The sequence below is a fragment of the Anopheles nili genome, chromosome X (genome assembly GCF_943737925.1).
Source record: "Anopheles nili chromosome X, idAnoNiliSN_F5_01, whole genome shotgun sequence".
NCBI classification, from domain to species: Eukaryota; Metazoa; Arthropoda; class Insecta; order Diptera; family Culicidae; genus Anopheles; species Anopheles nili.
Genome location: NC_071293.1, coordinates 13597308 through 13608728, shown reverse-complemented (window position 1 = coordinate 13608728; position 11421 = coordinate 13597308).

Here is an 11421-nt window from a genome sequence, read left to right as displayed (position 1 = left end):
TTGTAAGTGCTTCAGAAGGATGTTATGGATTCCATCAAATCCAGGCGCCTTCATATTTCTCATCCGTCTCAGCGCTTGGCGGACTCCGTCAGCCGTGATCTTCGCAGAAGATGGCATATTTATTGAAGTATTTTGCAGACGAAGCATGCTTTCAGAAACTTTTGCTTCATGAGGACTGGTCAGAGAGGCTCCGATTTGATGCGAAGATGCAAACTGATCAGCAAGAGCTTTGACTTTTTCAACTGGGGTGATCAAGGTTTTACTCCCAGATAACAATGGTGGAACTGGCTTTGGTCTTTTCCGCAGGACTTTTGCCACTTTCCAGAAAGCAGGAGATCTGTCGTCCAAGCTCTGAACTAATGAACCAAAGTTATTATTTCTAATCTCATCTACTCTAGAAGAGATTATTCTGGCCAGCGATGCAGCAAAACATTTGTAGTATCGGTCACCTGTACGCTGAAATTGTCGCCTAGTGCTATTTCTCTGCTTAATCAGCGATCGTGTGTAGGGATCAAGGACAATGAACTCTCGGGTCACTGGAACTTGCTTGACGCAAACTGCCTCTGCATGCTTAATAGCCTTTTCCAGGTCGGAAATGGCATTATCAATGGAGCTGACTCCAACAGGGTTTACCAACACCGGCTGTATAGACCTATCCACCAATCGGCCAAATCGAGCCCAGTCAACATGATGAAAATCTTTGCGGCAGCTAACCGGGGTTTTAACGGCATCAAGGTTAAGTTCTGTGATCACTGGGAAATGATCAGAGTTAAGTTCATCCATTGTGATCGGTTTTCCCACTGCCATGTTGGTAAGGAAAAAATCGAGGGTACTAGAGGCTCCACTAGGTGCGATGTACGTAGGTCTGTCGGGAAATTCGATAGTGAAGTGCCCCTCTTGTACGAGATTGAAGAGCAGTTAACCATTACAGTTTTCCCGATTGTTGCCCCATAGGCGATGTCGGGCGTTTAAGTCACCTCCCAGAAGCAGGCAATGTTGAGTACGAGTGATGAGTGCTAGGTCTCGCTTGAGGGCGACATCAAGTCCCTGGGCACGTCTGCACTGAACTGGACAGTAGGCAGCAATGATCCTAATGGATCCTGAGGTCGACTTGATATTAATACCGATGGCTTCCAACACAGATGTGTTGAAGAACAGTAGCGGTGTGTACGTGATACCATGTTTCAGAGCGATGGCAACTCCACCACCTCGTGAGGGAGAATCGCGACGATCGAGACGAATAAAATGATAATTGGCGAGAGAAAAATTCAACGCTGGGTTTAAGTGTGTCTCAGTAATGAGAGCGATGTCAATAGTGTGTGTGTTTAAGAAATCAGCTAGTTGAATCTTCTTTCCACTAACTGATCGAGCATTCCATGTTGCTATTCGTAGATTACCCATAGCGATAGAGAATTTCTCCGATCACGGAAATTTGTTCGATCCCGGTGCGGCATAGCTTGAGGCGCGGTCCAAACTCGATGATCAACTTTATCACGGCATCCATGACGAGCAGTTCTTCTTCGGGTTCGGCTTGCGGACTAGTAAACTGGGGTTGCATCCCCTTAGCTGCCATAGCATATTGATAGCTAGGGGCGACGGTGGAACCAGAAACTATGGAACGTGTCTGGGCGGAAACTCTGTTATCAACAGCGGGAGCTTTGTCGAGAGGAGCGTGAGCTACAGCGGGAGCTCGAGCACTGTTCACGGGATTTTTAACCGATGATGAGTGCGGAGTAATTGTCGACGAGTTGGCTGGAACTTTACCGGTGCAAGGCTTTAAAGGCGGGAAGCCCGAGAGTGAAGCTAAGGGAGCGGGTAAAGCTGGAGACGAGGTCGTCGTTGGCTTAGTGTTGGGCTGGTTTACGACTGGATGCTTCTGGCGCGTCGCTAGGTACCGGATGCGAGAAGGGCAGGTCGGATCATTAGCCCGGTGATTTTCGCCACAGTTGGCGCACTTCGGCACAGCCTGGGGCGTCCAAGTACAAGCGGACTGTAGATGCTCCTGGGCACAGTTTCCGCAGATTGGTTGAAGGAAGCAGTTTCGATCTCCATGCCCAAACCTTTGGCAGCACAGGAATTGAGTAACCGAACGTGGTCCTCAACGGTACGCCTCCCAGGTAAACAGGAGGTCACAAAGTTTACGAACCACTTTAAGGCCGGCCAAATCCACTGTTCCTTTCGGAAAACAGACAAGATACATGCAGTCATAATACTTGCGTGTATCTTCTGCACGGCGCTTGATGTGGTATGCAGAGGATGCCTTCAGATGGTACTTATCCTGGAGTTCGGTGATGATCTCGTTCGGATCAAGCAAAGGTAATCCTCGTACAACGACCTTGTACGGTTTCTCCGTCGGATACGCATGAGTGTAAAAGTTGACATTCATGCGTATTAGTGTGGCGTGAACAACGTCGAATGCTGCCTTATCTTTTGCAAGCACTCTGACCCCGGGGCCACAAAGTTTGAGGTCCACCGCGTGGTTTTGAAGCTCTTTACGAACAATGTCGACATGCGGCTGCATAACCGTGATCGGCGGAGGGCGACGTCTGGACGAGGGTCCAGCGGTGAATTTGGTCGACTCAGACAGAGGAGCGACGGCGACGGTGGGTCCACTGCTTACCATAGGAGAGGCAGCGGACGAGGTTGTGGTGACAGAGCACGCACTAGTATTAGGAGCCATAGCAGAGACAGCTGAGGCTAAGATGGAGGATCGGCGACGGGAGCGAACCTCTCGAAATTCACCCAGACTCTCAATGTCGCTATCACTGAGACTTAAGGCTAGCGAAGACTCGCACATCTTCGGAACGGTTGTTGACCCCTGATCGGGAACAGGTAGGCACGTACGTTTAGGCCCAGATGGTTGGGCTGGAAGAGAGACTGTTGTACTAACACCATTAGCAGCCTCGCATGTCTCTTCAGAAGAGCTGGCAGATGCTCTTCCTACCTTTTTAACACTTTTACGTTTTCTCTTCCCCATAACGGGAGAGAGAGATAGCACTGGAACACTTAGAATAGATTTTTGTTTTCTGCACGAGCGATCTGCAAACGATCCTTATCGCTTCGTGGTCAGAGGCGTACTTGTCCGTAAGGATGTTGCCCTCCTCGTCTCGACACATTGCGACGTTTGGCGTGAAGCCGCCTTGTGTCTTCTTCAACATCTTATAGAACTGGCGAGATTTCCCCGACTGAGATAGCTGTTCCATGAGTTGTTCGTCCGACTCCTCGAAACGACGCTTCTTGCTCTCGAAGATCCGGGTTTGCTGCGTTCTCAGTCGTTTGTAGTGTTCCACGTTCTGACTCCACTCCTTCTTCTGGCCTCGTGGCTTATAACCTACTCAAGGAACATTTTTGCTTTAACGTTAGCGATGTTCGATTCGAGCGCTTTTTAACTCTTCTGACACATGGAGTTTTCATACACGACCTTGTCACACAATCGAAGGGTTTCATTTCTTCGACTGAGAAAAATTTTCAAGCATGCCGATCATTCTGGCTCATGCAAAAGAATTATGCGTCCCATTCAGTCAAAACACGAGCGAGACCGCTGCACAAGATTTTTAGCATGCCGTTTTGTTTACCACATGGACCGCGGTGTCCCCCTCCATTCGTCGAGCATTTTACCTGAGCGTAAAAACAGCTCCAGAGAATAAGCCCATCGTTTGGCTCTCGCAAGCCATTTGCGTCGCCTTCTTTGATTCGGCTGTGCGCTGTCGTAGGGTGAACCCTTTGTTTATTTAGGGTTCGAGCCGCGCAGGCCGCTCTACCTGTGATTGGGTTGCCCTTACCTTTTTCGCCCACGTTGACCCGTGCAATTGCTAATGCTATTCCGTTTGAGAGGTAATGTTTTATGATCAGCGATCGCATGTGGACAATGATTACGGTACGAGCATGATATTTTATCAGCGGCATAGACCAAAACACGTATGAAATGCAAACCGTCAACCATATCGTCCTTGGAATTCGCAATCTAACTACCTTGGTTTGTAACTATGAAACGATAGTAACGATAGAGTGCAAACGATCTATGATACGATAGAGTGCAAACGATGCATGCAATTTACCATGTGAATCCAAACCCGATGTGCAATGAATGTGTGAGATATGCGTATTGCATGGAAGCATACGTACATCATGTGCTCACATACGTTATAATCCATCCCCACTTCGGATCTATTATGGATGCATGCATCGCCGCCATCGATCTTGGTCCATACGTACATCAAAAGGCAATGTATACCCCTTAAGGTTGAAAAAGCCAGATTGCTCAACCCATCGACGCTGAAGATCCATCGCCAGCCCGACCAGCCATATCGACATCGGTTCCCTGTATTCTTCCAAGTCTCAACACAGCCCCTTTCAAACTACAAATTAAATTTGCCCTTCCATAGCTAGCACCAGCGCACGTGACCAACGGACGGTACTGATCTGGATCAACATGTGACAAAGTACACGCGAGGGAGAGAATGCAACTCCTCTACTCAAAATCGAATTTTATGACACATTTTTTTGTACCGGCCGACGCGCATCCGATCATCTCGACAGCCGGCCTGCGACTCACGCGTGAGTCCCCCCGTGATCACGGGGGGAGAGCGTAATTTTTAAGCCCTGCGCTAGTAACACTGCGGAAGCACAACCCCATGTAAAAAAACGGCATTCACCCGAGTTAGGCTAAAAATGTATGACCGGCTGCATGAAACGTTCACTCCGGCTTCAAAGTTCTTAAGACCGACGAAGTTGTCCGTTCGTTTGCCATCCAGATTCATCCCTTAGGCTTTGAAATTCTTAATATCAATGAGTTTTCCGTTCATTTACCATCCAACTTCTCTCTTCTTCCTTTCTTTACCAACCCTTGCAAATGACCACCAACCAAAAGGGTGGGTGCAAACGATACGGAACCGTACCGGGAACCGTGCCTCGCTCCATACAAATTGTATGAGCGGTGTTCGGTTCCAGCGGTTCCGACAAAATTACGGGTACCGACAAAACAGAACAATGTGTATGTAGTAGTCAAACTTTTCGATCGAATGAACTCAAGTGAATTCGCATAAGAGTTTGAAGGAGGGAAAGAGCAAGCAAGTTGTTGGGAATGAACTTACACTTTTGATTTTTTGAAGTGTTGATGTTCATGCGTGTGTAGGATACGCCGATTTGGTTCCGGAACCGCGGTACAGGTTTGCACCCACCCAAACGGTCACCCTTCCTTCAAGTGTGAGTATAAATGCCACATTCACGCGCGCACACATGTAAGCATCGCGGTTATCTAGCTACCCGACCTGTTCACTCCTTCACCATATTCCTCTATCGTACAACTTTTGCGCTTCACATCAAATCAAACTGCACCTATGTGATAAGAAAAATCATCGGTAAATAATTTCTGGATAACAATTTTTCTTTTTTGAAGCAAACATATTCGTTATTTCTGCAAAAAATATATGATGTAGTTTTCTCTACTCAATTTGCTTGCTGAGAGAGAAAAATATTATGGCGCGTGTCCACCATTCGGACCAAGCTAAAAGAATGAGTGACTAGAATTGAGTGAACGAGAATGAGCGACCAATTTGTGTTTTCCAGAGTCGTGGACCTACGCTATCGGACATTCGTCGGACATCGTCGGACATCGTCGAGCTGTCTCGATGACAGTTTCAAATTTAAACAGTTTTGAACGGGACTGTATTCACAATAACACTATTATTTCATAGCAAAAGGAGAAATAATTAATTGAATTTTTTTAGATTTGTTTTTAAATAGAAAAACCAAATATACAAACGAGTGCAATGAGCACCACGTAAGTTTTGCGTGTCCATTGCTCGGACCAAACCAGCAAGCGAACTCCATACAAATTTTTGACAATTGATGTGTCAACAGCTGGTCCGATGGGCAACTCATTCGATTAACCCGATAGGTGGACATGCGCCATTACACATTACCGTTTTACTCAGATCCCACGTGGTGTCTATTTTTGGCATCAGTGCTTTCTGAGAGAGTGAGCTCCAAAGGCTCCTGCGCAACTCAGAGCCATCAACGCGCATGAGAGAAAGGGCTGCACTGGCTATCCTTCATATACAGTTCTGCTCACCCGCGTGCTTTAAATAAAACTTGGTTTTGGCCGTTCTTACCAACAAGAACTTGATGGCCGAGCGTGCTAAGTTTGCATGGATGAAACAAAGTTAGGACTCTGACGGGACGATTAAGACTGCTTTGGCATGAGTGTCGATGAGGGAGCAAAAGAGCGCCGTTCGTGCTCAGTTTTTTTCCAATGAATTTTTTTTATGAAAATGAAGAACTGTGTTCATGCTTAATATCGAAGGAATTGACTCCTCGATATTACCATCGATATTAAAAATTTGTTCATTTAAAATGAATAAAATGTTCACTTTGCGTTGCTAGGGCACTTCCTCTTGCTTTCTTTTCAACTCGATTTGCTGCGTTGCTTGCACATTTGCTAAGTCCGTTTTGCCGACGCATCGGTCGGACTTGGAGAAACGCGCACACAAACTCAAAATCGCTACATGCAGCCGCACACATGCTCACACAAAAGGGTACGAAGGTTCAAAGCGGTGAATTTTAACAACCTTCGCGCGAGCGGTGCAGCCAAGTGGTGAACTGGTACACTAAATGCACTCAAACCGGCGAGATGCATAAAATCGTCTTTTTTATCTTTCCCGCTACCACAGATCTTCGGCATTTGTCTCCTGGGCACACGAGTGAAAGACGCGTGAACTCCCTGGTTTGCACCATCGCTTCTCTGTGTCTTTGAATGTGTGCGTCAGTGCGAGGTGATTTTGTGACAGATTGCGCGTCTGGCCAACTTGGCCCATAAGCCGGCGAAGCGGACTTAGCAAATTTGTGGACCAAAGCAACGGGCGAAGAGTACGTGTAAATTCAAGAGAAAACGCTAACTGCCAGTATTCAAACGCTGTTCCTGCTGGAAGGTCGTTTTGCATACATTACCGTTGAGGTAGGTTACAAATCATGGCAGGTACAGTTTTAACTACGTTTTCAAATCCTTTCATTACCTTTTTTCTTTTTTACTTCTGTTTAACGAGGGAATTTTGTCACAGCATTTAGTCGTCGGAAATGCTGCTGAAGGTTGTGGACTAGATGGCGATACATGGATGCACGACGCTTTAAAACGGTTGCCCGTTCCGTTAAAAGAAGAGTTGTATAAGCGTCAGTCGTAAGTGATTTTAGTTACCTGGGTCGTTCTTCTGGTGCTGCCGAGCGTTGACGTGGGCACTCAAAAGACACGTAATAAAGGGAGAAACAGATAGGAAAAAAGTTCTTTTCGCTTTCCCGCTACCACAAATCGGCGCAAAATGCTTGCTGGGTTTACTCAAGGAAAGATTCGGAAGTTATTTTTAGAGAATGACTGGAAAGCGCAATCTGTTGCTGCTCAAATCGACTCATGATCGTTTGTGCGCACAAAGCTACTGAATGGATGGTCCTTAGCAATGCGTGGTTCTAAAGGTTTAAAAGGTTGTTCTTTATCAGTGCCTACTAAACAGATCACTTGGCTGCTTATGCGGTTCAGGTCGCAAAACTTCCACTCTGAAGTGACTTTTTTGTGAAAAATCGTAACTTAATCTCCTTTTCACCTTAAGTGCCGCGTCACTAAAGAGTGGTTGACGGCAAATTTTCCATAATGCAATGTCACCCATTTATGAGAGTCGGCAAAAACGCTTGTTTTGTAAATGCAATTTTTGAAAACATCTTTGTCTTATCGGGCGCTACAACTAAGCGCTCTTGGCCTGCTCGAGAAGAAAACGGAACCGCTCCGTCGGAGCGCCGTCGTCTGCCAATCGTTGATCCCGGCCTTTTTGGCGGACGCATCCGCGCCATCACTCCATCTCAGTTTGGGCCTACCACGCCTCCTCTGTCCATGTGGGCAGCCTTAAAGGACTTTACGGGCTGGATCGTCCGGTGCCATTCTAATGACGTGCCCAGCCCACCGGAGCCTGGCTAGTCTAATTCGCTGCACGACAGTGAGGCTATCGTACAGTTCGTAGAGCTCGTCGTTGTATCGGCTCCTCCATTGTCCTTCCACACATACGGGGCCAAAAATCCTTCTGAGCATCTTCCTCTCGAACGCGGCTAAGAGGGTTTCGTCAGCTTTGGACAAGGTCCATGTCTCAGAGGCGTATGTGAGTACTGGAACTATGAATGTTTTATGTAACTAGGTAAAATTGGGTCCGGTTACTGGATTGCGTATTTTCGTTATTTTCACTCAAGCTTTTCTGTGCCTGATAAGTGAAGCACACTGCATGGTATGGTCGGTTTCACACTGATGTGTTGATACAGGAACCATATAGCTGAATGTGGGGATGCTGGTTGTGTTTCGTTAATGGATCTCGATCAGTCTCCCGAAGAAACATTAAAAAATAATAAAAGAAGAATGTTATTACTGTGGATTGGCTCCATAAGAATGATCGTTGTTTTTCCTGTGGGGTAAGATTGCAGTTATATATCCCGTTTTGTTTTTTTTGTTTTTAGAAGAGAAATACCCAAGCTCGCATGCCCTGAAAAAGAAGATCCAGGAAGTGTGAGGTTCGAACCCACTAAAACTCTTCCGTCAGCGAAACGCTGTTACAAACGAACGCACAACCTGGAAGGTGAGTTTCTCCAAAATGGCATGATCCTACAATATAGAACGAAGAGATACAATTTTATTTGTGAGCACATTAATATAGATTATTTGATTATTTGGCTAACCGTATCAGATTGGGTAAGATCGTTAAATCGCCAACAACCTCTCGGTACACCACATTTTTGATTCCATCACCGTCCTGATCCTCGTTCACCGAGTTCACGATCAGTATTGCCACGTTCCGTCGCGAGGCCACACGAGACAGTGCGACATACAACTATCCATGCGCAAAAATGCTGGTAGGCATATACACCCCTAGGTGGTGTATTGACTGCCCTTGCGATTTATTGATTGTCATCGCAAAACACACCTGTACCGGAATCTGTTTACGACGTATCTGAAAGGGAAGTCCCGAATCATTGCTGTCACAGTAGATACGTGGCAACAACACGTTGTCTCCTCGTCGTTTGCCAGTTAGAATGCTTGCATGGATGCAGTTTTTCTTTAGCGTGACAATCTGCAACCGTATCCCATTATAAAGACCACGTTCCGTGTAAAGGTTTCGAAGGAGCAATACCGGGGCGTAGTGCTTCAACCGAAGTCGATGCAACGGAATGCCACTCATGTTGAGCGAATACAGGTACTCGGATGATAATTGCAGGTGCTTGTGCTCTTCTGAATTCACCAGAGTGTCGACCGACAACTACTCCTGCTCGATTTCGGGGAGGCACTTCAGCACCGTGTTGTTAATAGCAGTAACATCCACGTATAATGGCCACTATATGGCTCTATCAGTAAAAAAAATCTGGGTTCTGATAGTACTGTTCGATACCAGGTTAAATTTTTCTGATGAGTATTCGCACATTTGTCTTCAGGTTGGCTGACCGGGGTAGCAATATGTCGTGCGATATTTTAGCAATTTTAGCATATTTTCGCGTAGATGCAAAATCTGACACTGACCCCACAGTAGACTCTTCTTGATGCATTGATCAAATGTCTGAGCATCAGTACCCTTCGGTACAGTCGGAAGGATCTGCATGAAATCACTGCAAAGTAGTATCAGCTTGCCGCCAAAAGGCAACGACGTATGCCGACTATTTCCTGGAGCGGCCGATCGACAGCCACGACAGCGTAGCGACTGCTCATGGAAGCCTCGTCTCACACGATCAAATAAGTCTGACGAACGAACTCTGCTAGATGCGATTGAACTGAGATAGTACACTGAGAATGTTCATCCAATGCCAATGGTGAAATGAACGTTGAGTGTACCGTCCTATCTCCACTCAACAGCAACGCTGCTATCCCACTCGCAGGCGAGCGCAATTTTGGCGTGATGGCGTGTGTAGGCTAGAATTTTTTCTAACAGAAAAGACTTACCGGTGCTACCCGGTCCGTCGAGGAAGAAAAAGTTATTGGCAAGGTCTGTAAAATTGTCAACTGCCGTTGTGATTGTGTTATACACTAAACGCTGTTCCTCATTCAGCATAGGCACGGTCGAACGCGTTTCTTCTACAGCATCGATCAGTGGAATGGTGTTTGCAGCATCAAGCAGACGTTCTCGAGTGTAGGCGAAGTCGGAGAGCTGTGGCATATCGAGGAACGTTGAAAGATTAGATGGTGTTGTCTCGCGCAGATAATTGTCATTGATCTGTAATGCTTGAAGCTGTTCCATGTCCCGTAAAATCTGATTTTGGTCAGATTCTTCCTCAGTGTAACGCTCTCTATTATTTCGATGGAAGTTCTAGCAAAGGTGATCTGCGTGAGAATCCCAAAGCCGCCGAGGTTGTTGGGGCAGCCCTTCCGAGAGGATGAGAGCGAAAAAGTGCCTGAGCTAGGCAGGCATCCGGAATTAAACAGCTTCTCGCAGTGCACGATCCCATTGCGAGTCATCCTGTAGCAGTCCTGCTGATGTAGCAGCCTGCTTGTAAATGGCACATACGATACCGTCCACTGTGCGTAGGTCCACAAACGAAGTCGGACCCTTTCGGTAGGCGCATGCAATATCGTTCAATGAGTATAATCGAGCAAGACACCTTTTTCCCCAATGACACTGACCTCCTTTCGACATCGACGTATCCAGTTTTTGCCTGTCCCATGCCATCGGGTGAGCATCATTTGTATGCATCATAACCTTTGTAAACATACTTGTACAGGTATTTAACGCTGGTAACAGTCGTGCACACTTCAACATCGATGTGACAATTGTACTTCTACGCAAGCCATGGGTTATAGGCAACTACGTATCGATTGTCCAAACTGATCCCCTTCACATTGACGTTTCGTCCGTTATTGCGGAGACGGTATGTTGGATAGCCGTTATCTGCACGACTCGTTTGTTCGCAAAAAGCATTCGAGTAACGTTTGGAACATGACCCATCCTTCATACACGGGGCGTGAGAGTGCGATCTATCACACGGACCGTGCACCATGCACTTACGCACTGTCTCATGTAGCTGCTCATTTGAAGGGTCTGGAATTTCTGCCGATACCAATCGGCAGTAATCTACTGCTGGCCGAAGCTTGTCACCTTCGGCAAGGATGAGGTAGACCACGCTTTTAGAATTCGATGACATGATGAATTTGTGCCACCTGGAGTCCAAGAGCGCCTGCGGAAAGATCATCCAAAAGTGCTTGTAACTGTAATCGAAACACACTTGCGGTTAGGTCCGACCGATCAGCATCCTGTTGACGTGCGAGAGTTAACGTTTCCCAGGTCCCTGTTCGGGCGGCGGTTAACGTTTCTCCTCTCGCCACTGCTACTGCAGCTAACGGGGAGTGTTGGGTTGGTGGGTTTTCGAAATCCTCGGACAGAGTAACGTACATGTTAAGAGTTAAACTGT